Consider the following 9,925-nt stretch of genomic DNA (forward strand, 5'->3'; position numbering starts at 1 on the left):
CAATACTGGGTAACATAGGATCAGGTGTGAGCGGGGATTGTCTGCATAGCAAGAGAGAAGTGGGGTCTGTTCCCTCTCCTCCCAGCAGGAGCCTCTATCATTTTGAATTTTATTTATTTTTTATACAGCAGGTTTTTATTAGTTATCCATTTTATGCATATTAGTGTATATATGTCAATCCCAATCTCCCAATTCATCACACACACACCCCCGGCACTTTCCCCCCTTGGTGTCCATACGTTTGTGCTCTACATCTGTGTCTCTATTTCTGCCCTGCAAACCGGTTCATCCGTACCATATCATTTTGCTTTTTCTCTTCTTTCTCTGTCTCTGCTTATCCTCTGAGTGTCCACACACCTGTATACCTGACTGTACCAGGTCAAAAGCATTATTGACACCTATTAAAACTCCTGACTCTCCCATCCTTTTTCTTCCCCTCCTCTATTCTGGTTCTGCCCCTTCCTGTATCTTTTTCCCCCATATTCTTTTTCACCTCTGTTCTTCTCCTTCAACTTAACGTTTCTTCCTTCCTTCCTTCCTTCCTTCCTTCCTTCCTTCCTTCCTTCCTTCCTTCCTTCCTTCCTTCCTTTCTTTCTTCTTTCCCTCCCTCCCTCCCTCCCGCCCTCTCTCTCTCTTTCTTTCTTTCTTTCTAAAATTCTCTTTCCATCTAGTCTAGTCTCTTTCTGTTTCTCTTCTCTGGCTTTCCATCTCTGGAACTCTATCTCTCTTCTCTGTCTCTCTGTTTCTCTCATTCTGTCTCTTTTTCATATACATACAAATGATTCATTCTATCTCGTGGACAGTCCACATTAAACTATCACCACCGTCTTCCATTCCTACAAGTGTTGTCCCAAACAAGCACCATTCGAGTTCAGAAGATAGAAGTTATACCCACGTCTGGCTGACTCCAAAGCTTGTGCTGTTAGAAGCTGCCTCAATCTCCCTTTTCTTCACTTTCCATGTCCAGTCAGTTTCCAGTTCCTGCCAATCTAATGCTCAAAATAGTTCTCAAACATGATATCCACCTCTCCATCCTTCCTATTAATTTATTCATTTGACCTATACTACTTGAGCACCTGTCGATATCTGTAGTAGGTCTGGGACAAGTGACAGAAAAGACGGAATAAGACGTGATCCAAGTCTACTATGGAATGACACAACCACTAGCTTTGTATAAGTTTTCATTACTTCATGCCTGGGCTAATAAATCAAGTTTTTCTCAACCTACTCTCCACACTGCAGCTATATTACCTACAATTTTGTTTAAACCCTTTAATGGGATCTCTTCCCTGTAGGATAAAGATGGGTCATATAACAACTTCCATAGCCTGTCCTGCAACCTCCCCAGACTCATCTTTGACCATCCTCTACCTTCTCATGTTCTGGGAAAATTAGGCTGTTGGAAGTTCCCCTGTGTATCCACCATCCTGTTTCCTCCTACCTGGCCTGGTTCTTTCCTCTGCCCGGAATGCCTTTCCTTCTACATCTGGTTAACCGTACTCATTATTTAAGACTCAGATCAGAATCTTCTCAACCCTCTCAGCCTGGATTAGATGCTCCTCCTTGTGGCCTGTAAATATCTATTATTGACATTATAACACTTTTTATAATCATCTGCTTAAGTATCTTTCTTTCTGCTAGTCTGGGGGCTCCTTAAAAATGAATTTGTCACTGAATTCCCATTGCCTAAGACAAGGTGTAAAGTAAGGCAATGGATAAATACATGAATGAATGAGTGATTAAATGAAAGAATGCTACTTTTAGTACACCTTGTTGCCTTTCTGAGCAGGGAATAGTCCAGGACTCACTAAGCACAGAGGACAATTTGTGGTTTGAAAGACCTAGGCACTGAAAACCTTCCTTTGGTGGTGGTATGGAGGATATCTTAGACCTCTTGGAGCACCTGATGCGACCCTTTCCCCAGAAAACACACACACACAATATATCTGATATAGTCATAGGGAATTCATGGATTCTTGATGCTCATATGTTGCCCTCTGGATCCCTTGAGCCTGCTATTAAGAACTCCAACTCTAGAAATGACACCAGAGTACAAATGATCTGCCAGAGAATCTCCGTCCATTTAGGAGGTTTTTTAGGAGCAGAGATTGGATGAGAAGTCTGTGCTTCTGTGCCTCCTGGGACATCACATTCTCTCTTGGATGAACACTTTGGCCTTCGATGTGGTAACCTTTCTAGACAATGTTTTCTTTCTGTGTTGCTGCTGATATGATGTGCTTTCTTATCACCCTGGAAAGTGAATTGATTGATTTTTGGAGATATTGCATAGGGTAATTGAATGTTATGAAGCTGGTTGGTCTAAGTTGCATCTGGTCTACCTCTTATTAATTACGTGGCCAGTTACTTAACTTCTGGAACTCTCTTTCCTCATCACTAAGACTGGGCTAATAATAACAGACTCACAACATGTTAACTAGATAACACTCAAGGGTGGTGACTAGGACAATATCTGGTGTGTGACATGCTCAACAATCACACGATCACCGTCATCACCACCACCATCATCATTTTACCTAGGATTCAGGTCTCTTGATCTGACTATGTGATGTTTTACCTTTACAATATTATATTATTTTGATCATTCCTTCTTGTGAAGCAAGAAGGATGCTAGCAAAGATCATTCCCCCCAGGTGTCATTTCCACCAATTTAAATATTGTGCTTCTGAGGAACAATCCAGATGTCTTTGCAGATGTTACCACCTCTATATGCGTGTTCACCTGGAATCAAACATTGCTTGTAAAAGCCCTTAACTTGACCTTTAGAGTTGGAATGCTTTCTCTCGCCTTCATGTTTTAGACTTCCTTCTGTGCTACTTGAAGCTGATGAAATCTGAAATCTGCCCATTATGTGCTTTTTGTAGGAAAACCTAGTTTAAACACTTAATTTTATTGGTGACTTAAACCTGTGTTTGCCATTTTCTTTGCAAAGAACTCTGAGATTTTGAAAGCAGTCCTCTGCAAATAAAAACATCATGACCAGACTGCTCAGCACGCCCTGTGTTCATGGATAGCTTTGCAAATGGAAAAAAAATGTGCAATTTCTTAATTCCAAGTGGTTGGAATTTGCCTAGAAAATCTTAGCATCCCTGAGGCCATGTAATTTAGTGTTCCTGACACCATCTGCCATCCTCTTCCCCAACCTTAGTGTTCTTCCCCTATGACCCCACTGGGAGGCAGTAAAACTTTGATTACCTACAAGAGTCAGAATACAGAAGATTCCGAATAAATAAAATTTCTGGTTCATTAGGGAATCATCCAGTAGAAAAAATTATTGGGCAGACTAATTTTCAGTACTGCCACTGCCACTTATTAACTGTGTGTCTTTGGTCAAGTCACTTAACTTTCCAGGGTCTTCATTACTCCAGCCAAGAAATGGGAATAGAAATGGAAATATTTCAAGATTACTTTGAGGATTAGAAATAAATTTGCAAAACATATGGCATATAATAGGTTCTCAATAAGAGTTGGTTCCCTTCTCTTCTACTTTTTCACAAACAAAGCTTATTTTCCATGCTCTTCAGGAGTGTCATGGTAAAATGTGATATGTTCTAAGATGGGGAAGTTTAGGGTGCTTTGGAGTCCATAGGAGAGGAATCTAACCCAGCCTGTATTAGTTTCAGAGTTCACTTCAAACTGAGGGTCTTCCTAACTCCAGAGCCCAAGACTCTCACCAGATCTCTCCAAGCTCGTGGAGATAGAGGATTTACTCTGAAATGGAACAGGAATGAAATTTGGGGCATCCAAATCCTTGCACTGTGATGACATTCACTATACCCTTTCTTATCATCCAAATGCTCTGTTTTCAACACTTTCTAACTTCATATAGGAAGGAGCTGGTGGGTTAATTGTGTCACCTGTCTACCCAATGCCATGTGCTGAGGCCACATGATCATGAATGGATATGGGTTGGTGACCAGGGCTTTCATGAGTTTGGGACGACTGACAAATAAAATTGTGAAATGGAAGTTAGTGAGATTCAAATTCATCTGTGGTCAACTCTCTCAGGATGAGATATAAACATCCTCAAGATCAAAACATCTCTTGCCTTGCCTCCACGTTCTGCGGCTGAGGATAACAGTGGATGGGAGTTTGCTGGCAGGTGCAGCCCACAGGGGTGTCACTGTGCAGCTTTCGCTCCAACAACATGACAACAGCTTCAAAGGCGGGAGATAGATAACAGAGGCATTAATTAAATCAGCCATCCCAGGTAGGGTCCCTCTACAGAGACTCAGAAAATGAAGATACGAGCCACGAGTTCCCTCTGAGGTTCAGAGTGAAAGGAAACCAACACCCCCACCACCCTCCAATGCCCTCAAACCATCTGGCAAAACAACAGGCTGTCAATCATCCAGTGAGGAAAACTGGTCCTGATGTGCTCAGAACCATAAAAGAATGGGGTTGATACCAGCTGTAAATTGATGTGCGGCAGCTTGAGCTCCTACACAGGTGATCACAGCCAGAATGTGTTGGTTTTCATGAAATATCCTTAAAAGTCCAAATTCCTGATTCTGGAATCCATAGTACTCTGGTGAATTTCAGCCTCATTTTTCAGCTCCCTCCTTCCCCAAACACACTAGTTTCTTTTAGCGCTTGCAGCACCCTGTCTATATTAGACCCAAAACAGAGGTAAGATGTATCTCTGTCATAGGAGTTTTTAATGTATTTCCACGTGGAGGAAAGGGAGTGGACACACTGACTTCCTGAGACCCAAGGGAATTCTATCCTATCCTATCCACCTATTTATTGAACAAATATTCATCGAGCATATACATAGCATCAAACCATGTGATATATGCTGAGGATATAGAAACTAAAGATATCTGGTCCCTTCTCTCCAAGAGTGCAAGTTTAGAATGGCAGACAGAAACTACTCCTTTCTAGGCAAAAGATAATCAAACAAAAGCAAGCAACTTTAGAGGATTTTACTTTTAAAAAATCATTGCCAACATCCTGAGTGTCTTGGCCACCAATTCACATTGCAATCAATCTTCTAAAATCTAATTCATCTCCATCTGCAGGCTTGGGTGGTGAGAATTTCTGTTCTTAAGATATGGGATCAGAAAAGAATGATTCAGTTCTGCTCACTAGACATCAGATAAGAAAGTAGGTGCATATTTTGTTTTGTTTTGTTTTTGCATTGTCATGTTCAGCGGATGCTTTTTGAGATATGTTAATTTTATAGCAAAGCACTTTCATGCACAGAGTTAAAAATATCAATCAGCTTTATAAGGAAAATCAGAGGTCCTCTTTCCCCATGTGTCCTGTTCTCCCCTCTTGGGTACCTTCGCAGGGGCAAAGATTTTTAATGGTTAGCTCTATATTTCTAAATATGCACAGATTACTATTTCTTGACTAATTTTCCCCAGACGTTATTTATTGATTTCTCTCTTTGGGAAGATAAGAATTTAGTTCTCTTATATGGGGGTGAGTTCTTTTCTTAATCTTGGACTAAAATGAGGATTCTGTGCTTCTCAGAATCCCCTATAGGCTGTTCCCACCTTGAGGCTTGTCCAGGCTAGAGGGAGAGAGAGCTTTGGTGGGGGCAATGTTGGCAGGTTCAAACACACAAGCTGCCTTCCCACAGGCACTGGCTATTGCTGTTTCCCAGTTGGAATTGCTCAGGGAGCTCTAGGCCTCCTGGAAGATAGGCAAGCATTGCAAATACTTTACAGAAAACTTTTGAGATGGAAAACTATTTGGCTGGAAGTCCAAGGATAGCTCTGAGGGCCCTGCTGGTGGGGGGGGGGACTGAGTAGGTGGCAGTGGGTAGAGCAGAAAGAAGAAAGGACATCAGCATGGCCCTTGTAGTGTTATCAACCAGGGTTCTTGGCCTTCCTTAATCAATAGAAATTAATAAGAGGCCAGATAGGAAATTCAGGCAAGGCTTTATTGGGGCCACTGCTGCAGCAGGGGGCAGTGAAAACAAGTAATGGGTTCCCTTGCTCGCTTGCTGAGGAGGGACGAGCTGGTTCCTCTTATGGGGTGAGGGTAGGGGCGGGTCCAGAGATTGGGCCTGAGAGGTGTCTTAGGTGGCTTGCCCACCCCTTTGGTGGTGTTGTGGGGGGGGAGGCATGCGCAGTACTCTGCTTTTGTTCCTGGCTCTTCAAAAGTGGCAGTTGGGTGTTTGGTTTTTTTGTATCTTGTTGTCCATAATTTGCCCCAACTGCACACACATGTAGTTATTTTTAGTCCCTTATAGTTTCTTTGTATTTTGTTGTTCGAGGGGATGTTTTGTCCAGGTGTAAGCACTGCAGCCAGGAGTCCCAGGTCCCAGCCTATCTCAGTATAACTCAGCAAAGGGAAGGAATAAGACCCTAATAACTGGACTTTCCTGGTGGCACAGTGGTTAAGAATCCGCCTGCCAATGCAGGGGACATGGGTTCGAGCCCCGGTCTGGGAAGATCCCACATGCCGCGGAGCAACTAAGCCCGTGCGCCACAACTACTGAGCCTGCGCTCTAGAGCCCACGAGCCACAAGTACTGAAGCCTGCACGCCTAGAGCCCATGCTCTGCAATGAGAAGCCCATGCACCGCAACGAAGAGTAGCCCCTGCTCGCTGCAACTAGAGAAAAGCCTGCCTGCAGCAACAAAGACCCAATGCAGCCAAAAAAAAAAAAAAAAAAAAGGACCTTAATAACTCTCAGGAATAAGACTTTAATATATGATAACAAGCCATGGGGAAGCCAAGGGATTATTCAGTACACGCTGCTGGGAGAAATATTGGTTAGCAATTTGACAAAAACTCAGGTTGATCCCTCACGTCAGATTAAACACTGAAAAAAGAAGAAAAAATAAACGTTTCAGATAGAGTCAAAGCCTTAACATTTTTAGTAAAAACAAGCACCAGAACAAAATAAAACTGAACATTTATCAAGTTGCAGAGACAGAGACGATATGGGTGGATAAAATCACAAAATAAAAGATTGATGTACTTAATTATATATTTTGAAAGTCTTTGGTTTAAAAATTTTTAAAAGGAAGCAAAATGGGACAATATTCTAAGTGAAGATGACAAACCCAGGCTTGATATTCTTAACATAAAAGGGCTTATAAAATTATTATGAAAATCACTAAGATCCTGAAAGCTAAAATAGACAGGAAAATAAAAATCACAAAAAGGAAACAAAATGGCTTGAAAAACGTATGGAAAATGTTCAACCTTGCCAGTAATCAGAGAAATGCAAATTAAAATGGAGATACTATTTTCAGCTAGCAAATGTGTAACCTTTCCAAAAAAACAGAATACCCAAACTGATGGGGGTGTGGTAAAACTGATACTCTCACGCACTGCTGGAGAAAATGTGAGTTCATACAGCCCCTTTGGAAGGCAGTTTGGCAATATGTATCAAGATCCTTAAAAATACACATGCTTCAACAATTCTACCTCTCAGGCGGCAATCCTAAATGCAGCCAAAGCTTTTTGTATTAAAAAAGTTCCTTTCAGTGTTGTTTACAATGGTGAAAAGGAGAATGCAATCTAAATGTATAACAAGAGGGGGAATAGTTAAGTAAACGATGGAATCCATTGGCTGGATTATTCTAAGCTGTTAGTAGTGAGTCTGACCAACCTGGATCTGTTCCTTGCTTAACTTCCATGTGTCCCAGGGAATGCTGTTTACTTTTCTGATCATGCTTCCTTATCTGTTAAAAGGGGACCCTGCAGAGTGGTTGTGAGAATTTCGGCTCGGTATTTGGTCCATTGACTGGGGATGCTTTTCTTATTTCTCAGTCTTTTATGACTTAGCACCTAGCACTGTTCTTCCAAGTGTTAGGATAGATATTCCTGTGACTCAGAGGATCCCTGTGTCCACAGGATTTCACCAGGAAAGCATGAGCAGAGAGAGAAAGGATTACAGTACTCGGGAGCCAGAGGAGATGCAGCTACTACATAAATCTACAGGGGGAGGTGTTCAAGGACCCCACATATCCCCCTTACTCATTCTTCTGAAACTCTCCAAGTTCAATTGGGATTGAATGGATGTTTTGTGCTAGACATTGCGGGTGGAGGTAGGGGTTGGAGAGATGTTTAGAATGTGGAGATGAATAAGCCATTCCTCATGTTCAATGAAAACTTTTCTCTTTGAAACACTCATGCTTTGCATGTTGCTTATCAGCACATAATATTCTCCATGTTCAGGAGAAAATGAGCGAACCTCTCTCTGTAGCATTATGGTCTGGTTTCCATCTTCAATGTCAGCATGTTTTCCTTTTTCCTACGGTGGGCACAATTCCTTGTGATATTTCCTTCTTAATGAGCTAAAATGTCTTCATATCAATCCTGGGAATCTTTTAACAAAAAAAAGTCAACTTGCAGCCAGAATAAATCACAACTCTTGGAGAAAACCACCATTACTAGCTTTGTGACACAGTCAGCAGGTATTTGCTGAATACCTATTATGTGCCCACCTGGATACATAATACCAGTTATACCTATAGACCTATTATCAGCTCTAGGTATAGCTGTTATGTGTCTGTAATGGACAGATGTGGAAGTTAATGCATGGTCTCGGTCCTCAACAAGCAACAGTCGAGTGGTGGAAACATCCAGGTCAAGAAATAGCTATGACATGGAGTTAGGAGAGCTTCAGAATGCCACATTAAAGTGCAGTGGTGGCAGAGGAAAGAGGGAAGTCTTTTCAGGAAAAAGTACCAAGAAAGGTTTCAGGAGGTGGTGAATTTGAGCTGATCCTTGAGAGGGGAATAAGCTTATGAATGTTTGAAAGCAAAGCAAGGTAGGGGTGCTGTACCTTCTAGGGTGTATAAGGAGAAAAGACAGCAGAGAGCCCTGGATTAAATCCTAGCTCAGTCAGTTACCAGCTGTGTCTACTGAAAATGCTAACCGATCTCTCTAAGCCTCACTTTATGTAAAATGGGAAAAGCAATACCTACCCTATGGGGCATATACAGCAAGGGCTCTTCCTCCATGTATCCAGGAAGGCTCAGACTCCTGGTGATCATAAATAGAAGGTACCTTTCATAAGATGGAGATTTTTATGCTCTCCCAGCTACCTGTGTTACCCACCAGGGTTCTTGGATTCTTTAATCAATAGAAATTGATAACAGGCCAAACAGGAAATTCAGGCAAGGCTTTATTGGGACTCATGCTGCAGCAGTAAGGAGTGAAAACAAGTAACATGTTCCCTTGCTCGCTGCCTGAGGGGTTGGGGGAGGCAAGCTAGTTCCTTACATGGGGTGAGGGTCGGGGCTGGTCCAGGGGTTGGGTGGAGGAGTCGCTTAGGTGGTCTGTTCACCCCTTGGTGGTGCTGTGTGCAGGGTGCATGCGCAGACACCCTGCTTTTGTTCCTGACTCCTCAGAAGTGGCAGTTGGGTTTTTGGTCTTTTTATCATCTTGTTCATCATTTGCCCCAACTGTGCGTGCAGTTATTTTTAGTCCCTTATGGTTTCTTTGTATTTTGTTGCTTGAGGAGACCTTATCGAGGTGCAAGCACTGCAGCTAAGGGTCCCAGGTCCCAGGTCCCAGCCTGTCTCACCTGCCTGACCCTCTATTCTCTTAACAGTGGGACTCTGCCAGTTATACTCTTCCGTTATTGATTCACTGTGTGATTTTGGAAAAGTCACTTCTCTTCTCTGTACTTCAGTTTCCTCATCTATAAAAGGAGGGAGGGAGGCACAATGACCTCCTTCAGCTATAATGTTCTGTGCATGTTCTAGGCAGAGAAAACAGTATATGCAAAAGTCCTGGGGGTGATATCTTTGAGGCAGAATGGATGAAGAGAAAGAATAAAGGAGGCAATGACTGAACTAAATCTGTAGAAGTAGGTGGGAATCTGTGACTCAAAGAGGTGACAGAAGTTGCCCAAGGCCATATATACCTTGTAAATTAGGGGATCTGAGATTTGATCCCAGGTCCAAGCTACCAAAATCCATGCCCCTTCAATCAACT

This window comes from Eschrichtius robustus, chromosome 16 (assembly GCF_028021215.1).
Source record: "Eschrichtius robustus isolate mEscRob2 chromosome 16, mEscRob2.pri, whole genome shotgun sequence".
Taxonomy (NCBI): Eukaryota; Metazoa; Chordata; class Mammalia; order Artiodactyla; family Eschrichtiidae; genus Eschrichtius; species Eschrichtius robustus.